This window comes from Lethenteron reissneri, chromosome 63 (genome assembly GCF_015708825.2).
Source record: "Lethenteron reissneri isolate LAM-NWPU_2019-01 chromosome 63, ASM1570882v1, whole genome shotgun sequence".
In the NCBI taxonomy this organism is placed as follows: Eukaryota; Metazoa; Chordata; class Hyperoartia; order Petromyzontiformes; family Petromyzontidae; genus Lethenteron; species Lethenteron reissneri.
Window position 1 is genome coordinate 556,520 of NC_083841.1, and position 6,190 is coordinate 562,709.

The 6,190-nt window shown below is 51.9% G+C and overlaps 1 long non-coding RNA gene across 1 annotated transcript; it reads right to left on the reverse strand.

Annotated features, from left to right (window-relative positions):
* Window positions 1-1,671: 1,671 nt before the first annotated feature.
* LOC133358860 (uncharacterized) lies at window positions 1,672-2,295 on the reverse strand. Its single transcript, XR_009757133.1, has 3 exons — window positions 2,119-2,295; window positions 1,846-1,874; window positions 1,672-1,739 (listed from the first exon to the last, which is right to left on the reverse strand). It is a non-coding gene; the product is annotated as an uncharacterized LOC133358860 (long non-coding RNA).
* Window positions 2,296-6,190: the final 3,895 nt, after the last annotated feature.

Consider the following 6,190-nt stretch of genomic DNA (forward strand, 5'->3'; position numbering starts at 1 on the left):
TCCCACCTCTCTCCACTCCACACACTCTCCCACCTCTCTCTACTCCACGCACTCTCCTACCTCTCTCTACTCCACGCACTCTCCTACCTCTCTCTACTCCACTCCACGCACTCTCCCACCTCTCTCTACTCCACGCACTCTCCTACCTCTCTCTACTCCACGCACTCTCCTACCTCTCTCTACTCCACTCCACGCACTCTCCTACCTCTCTACTCCACACACTCTCCCACCTCTCTCTACTCCACGCACTCTCCCACCTCTCTCTACTCCACGCACTCTCCTACCTCTCTCTACTCCACACACTCTCCTACCTCTCTCTACTCCACGCACTCTCCTACCTCTCTCTACTCCACACACTCTCCCACCTCTCTCTACTCCACGCACTCTCCTACCTCTCTCTACTCCACACACTCTCCTACCTCTCTCTACTCCACGCACTCTCCTACCTCTCTCTACTCCACACACTCTCCTACCTCTCTCTACTCCACGCACTCTCCTACCTCTCTCTACTCCACACACTCTCCCACCTCTCTCTACTCCACGCACTCTCCTACCTCTCTCTACTCCACACACTCTCCTACCTCTCTCTACTCCACACACTCTCCCACCTCTCTCTACTCCACGCACTCTCCTACCTCTCTCTACTCCACTCCACGCACTCTCCCACCTCTCTCTACTCCACGCACTCTCCTACCTCTCTCTACTCCACTCCACACACTCTCCCACCTCTCTCCACTCCACACACTCTCCCACCTCTCTACTCCACGCACTCTCCTACCTCTCTCTACTCCACGCACTCTCCTACCTCTCTCTACTCCACGCACTCTCCTACCTCTCTCTCCACTCCACACACTCTCCCACCTCTCTCTACTCCACGCACTCTCCCACCTCTCTCTACTCCACGCACTCTCCCACCTCTCTCTACTCCACGCACTCTCCTACCTCTCTCTACTCCACTCCACGCACTCTCCCACCTCTCTCTACTCCACGCACTCTCCCACCTCTCTACTCCACTCCACGCACTCTCCCACCTCTCTCTACTCCACGCACTCTCCTACCTCTCTCTACTCCACTCCACGCACTCTCCTACCTCTCTCCACTCCACACACTCTCCCACCTCTCTCTACTCCACACACTCTCCCACCTCTCTCTACTCCACGCACTCTCCTACCTCTCTCTACTCCACACACTCTCCCACCTCTACTCCACGCACTCTCCTACCTCTCTCCACTCCACGCACTCTCCCACCTCTCTCTACTCCACACACTCTCCCACCTCTCTCTACTCCACACACTCTCCCACCTCTCTACTCCACACACTCTCCTACCTCTCTCTACTCCACACACTCTCCTACCTCTCTCCACTCCACGCACTCTCCCACCTCTCTCTACTCCACACACTCTCCCACCTCTCTACTCCACACACTCTCCCACCTCTCTCTCTACTCCACTCCACGCACTCTCCCACCTCTCTACTCCACGCACTCTCCTACCTCTCTCTACTCCACACACTCTCCCCCCTCTCTACTCCACACACTCTCCCACCTCTCTACTCCACACACTCTCCCACCTCTCTCTCTACTCCACTCCACGCACTCTCCCACCTCTCTACTCCACGCACTCTCCTACCTCTCTCTACTCCACACACTCTCCCACCTCTCTACTCCACACACTCTCCCACCTCTCTACTCCACACACTCTCCCACCTCTCTCTCTACTCCACTCCACGCACTCTCCCACCTCTCTCTACTCCACACACTCTCCTACCTCTCTCTCCTCCACGCACTCTCCCACCTCTCTACTCCACACACTCTCCCACCTCTCTCTCCTCCACGCACTCTCCCACCTCTCTCTACTCCACGCACTCTCCCACCTCTCTCTCTACTCCACTCCACGCACTCTCCCACCTCTCTACTCCACACACTCTCCCACCTCTCTACTCCACACACTCTCCCACCTCTCTCTACTCCACACACTCTCCTACCTCTCTCTCCTCCACGCACTCTCCCACCTCTCTCTACTCCACACACTCTCCCACCTCTCTACTCCACACACTCTCCCACCTCTCTCTACTCCACACACTCTCCTACCTCTCTCTCTCCTCCACGCACTCTCCCACCTCTCTCTACTCCACGCACTCTCCCACCTCTCCCATCTCATCTGACCTCACTCCCTTATGTGCATTCTACATCCTAGCAGCTGAGACTTCCATTCTGTCAAAGCCTCCAGTCAACCTTTGTTCAGTGGGAGGTCGCTCTTTATCCTCTGCTGCCCCCAAGGTCTGGAACTGCCTTCCCCCATCCCGCACACGCCACTACTTGCCCCTGCTCAGGTCCAGACCCAACACTCTGCTTTGTTTCCACATCCAATAGCTGCCTATCAAATAAACATGCTCGCTGTTTCTGTACAGTGCCTTGGGATGCAGGTGCATGAAGGCACTGCATATTGAATGCTCTGGGTTCGAGTGCTATGGATGGGTCTCTCTCCCAAATTGTGTCAGTGCATCTATCTGAATATTATATAGTAGTCCTAGCAGTCGCTAAGCCATCGATGGGGCTGTGGTTTCAAACGTTCCTGCCAGGCCTACTGGATAGGCTTCATGTCCACATCATCTACCACGATGATAATCTGTGAGTAGCACCATGCTGAGCGTCAGAGTCCTGGGTTATGTTTCTGAGCTCCCAACTTGAGTTAAATGAAGCGATGGTATCTGGTATGCCTGATACCATCTGTTTCATCACTAAAGCCTGCGGCCATTGTGTTTTTAATTCTTAATGTTAGTTAATGGGTGGTATGTTCCATGTACATTGTCTTAAAAGTTACTGTAGTGGAATTTTTTCTAAATATATCGTATGTTCTTTATCTATTACGTGTTTTAAGTTAAGTTTATCGGTGCATATTTCTCTATAGAACTTTGTTGTACAGTTTGTTCTCCTGTAACGCTGCGTTTTCATAATGCAAATTGTATAGAACACAATTTGCGTGAACAGAACCACGTAGCGCGAGTAGGAATAAGCGGTCGTACGGCTGCCTCGGCGTCGCGTCATCGCCACACGAGGCATTGGGATGCTGCTAGATGCTTCTAGATGCTAGCCACGCCTCGGTGATTGTTCAGCCTGCATACGCATCTCGCGTGTTATCGCCGACCGCTTTATTTATGAAACGCGATTTTCCCATTACGCGGTGTTCGTCAGAAACGCAACCACTAGCGCGTTATAGGAGAGCAGACTACTCTGAAAATATTGGTGCAAAAGTGGCCATGGTGCTGAGAAGATCGGTGCCCCTGTGATGAATCTGACTGCTCAGGTTTACTGATGTGATGGTCTCAGCTCGGTCACCAACAACTGCCCATGAAAAAAAAACATTACACCAAATTTCATTACGCACTTAATTTGGGAATATTCCAGCTCTGAAAGTTGAAAAGAGAGTTGACGGTCATGCAGTGAACATTACTCTCATGTGGCAGGGCAGATGAGAAAGCGATATCCCATAGTGTGTAGACCAAGGTCACTTGAAGCGATCTCGGAGGTGGCTCTATGGTATCTGCTTCTTTGCGCCATTCACGAACACAACACGTCACACTCTGGTGTGAGAGATCAAACTAGATCATTTGTGTTCGTCACTTGACAATGTGAGCACAATTGGGATAACATCGAGGGAAAAAGAAAAACTATTTAAAATGTGCCATATTGTAAGTTATATCATTTATTACTAATCGATTGTTTATTTCGCGAATGCTGTTACACGTGACTTCCACACGGTTAGAGCACCAGATACACAAGGAAACAAGCATTAAGTCCGTATTATGTCGACGTTCTTATCAGTGGACGTCAGCCCACGTGGCCACAGAGCCACGTGACGGCCTCCTCCTCCAACGCGTGCAGGACAACAACGACCAGAGGCAGCGCGCCCGCACGCCGTGGCGCGCTTCACTCTCTTCAGTGGTGTCCAGTGGTGCTGTGGGCCACGATCCATCCACAATGGGTACTTAGTAAGGTCATTTATAGTCGCGTGGTTTTCACCTGCTTTGAATCTCCACGTCGACGCATTTATATCATCATTCAGCTGTGTGTGCTTCTTTGTATTTTTGTACTTTAATAAACTTCCCACAATCCCAGTGTTCACCTGTTGTTCCTGCTCGCTGCTGCCAGGCTCTTCACGCACCGTCAAGAAGACTTCTCGGGCACACGCCAAAGACAACAATCCCCCATCGCCCCGGTGTCACTGACAGATACTGGAATACAACTGGAAAACAGCAGAAAATACATTCCCAAGGGCAGGTGCTGAAGTTGCGTTGGGATCAATGTGCATTCAAATCAGTATACCAGTGTGCTATGACGTCTATCATGAACGTGGACAGTGACGAAGAAAATCAGAAGACAAGCAGCATGGATGAGGGAGCAGTGACCAGCTCAGACATCGTACTGGGGGCTTGGACCGGACACGACCTATAGAGGGGACCGTGCGCTCGAGACGAGCGACAGAGCGGCGGCCAAAGGAACTCGCCCCAGTGAGACCCCAGTGGAGATGGAGCGATGAAATGAGCTGGCACGTGGGAGCTGGATGGATTTTTCCATTGTTTATTTAGCTGGGTGGATTGTTTCGACAAGTTCCCTATTCCTGTAAACACGCGAGGCAGCAGGTACCGATACCCACGAAGTAATAAACTCTGCGCATCACTGCTGGACGAAGGAACCCCCCGCACCGCGTGGGTTGCGGGGCCCTGCAGACCGTACATACTTCCCCGCGCTGGTCAGCGTGGGTCAGGGGAAACGTGCGAGAGCACAGAAAGTACCGTACAACACTGGGTTGTGCTGCCCACGTGGCTTCTCCTGGCTGCATGTCGGGGCACGGCAGTGAACCGCGCGCGACTTCTTTAGACTACTCAGCTGACCCCTCCACCCCCCGGACGCCGTCCAACGAGACCGGGCACATTCCCGGGATTCGGCGAAGAGGGCAGTTCGGCCTCTGCTGATAAGGTCGCTCCGTATAAAGCCATCGTACCGGTTTCACAAGGTTACGGCGATACCCCTACCCTTTGAATAGATTTCTCGACACAATCACTGCCGGTCACTGAAACACATTGTTACTGGTAGGAACCACCTGGTTCCACCAGCCTATAGGGGATTATTGTATCCGTCCGTCCGTCGTGCAGGGAGGGGCTGGGTGGGGAGGGTGGGGTGGGGCTGGGTGGGGTGTGGGAGGGGTGGGGCTGGGTGGGGAGGGGCTGGTCACCCCATGGTGCCCTTACAAAACTCAACGTTTAACCTACTCACGCAGGCTTGTGCCCGCCCTCACAGTCGGGCATATTTGCGGAATAATTCTAGAATTGAAGCTTTCGTGACTGCAAGGATTCATACTCTTAGGTTTTTTCGGTAAAGTCACGTATGTAAAAAATATAATTAAAAGTAATAAAAGTAATAATATAAATAAAATAATAAATCACGACGTTTCGGAGACAACACAAGTCTCCGTCATCAGGTGGGACCGTCACAGCTAGATTTACTGCATCAAGTGAATTTAGCTGTGACGGTCCCACCTGATGACGGAGACTTGTGTTGCCTCCGAAACGTCGTGATGTATTATTTTATTTATATTATTACTTCTATTAATTTTTATTTTATGTTTTACCTACGTGACTTTACCGAAAAAACCTAAGAGTATTTGCGGAATACACCACGCCGCCATTGACCCTGGCCATTGACCGAGCAACCCAACGTTCCTACCAGCTCCCTCCGCATGACAATGTGTTTCACTGCAGACTTTTTTCAGTCCACCGCAGGAGGCCTCCAAAACCGTTTGGGTCATGGCAGGTGTCAGACCAAACTTCGCCACGTCGGTCCGTGCTGGTTGCTGAAGGGGTGGGGCCCGTGACCTGCTCAGATTCCACTCGCCCACCGATCCTCCCCGTGGTCGGGAATCGAACTCGGGTGGCCGGGTTCTGAACGCTGAGCGATAACCGCTACATCGCAACTCCAGTGAGTCGTGACGAACCACAGATTCTGCTCTGACCATCAAGCGGTCTGTAGTCGTCTCACGGGCAAGCTACCGTGGGTGTAATTGTATGTACTGTATGTATGTTAAACTTCTTTCGCGCCGTACGTAGCCAACCGTGCCAAGCGGAGGTGTGGTGGAAGGACAACAAACTTCACACAAAAAGCAGTTCTAAAGAAATGAGTTTGTCAATGTAG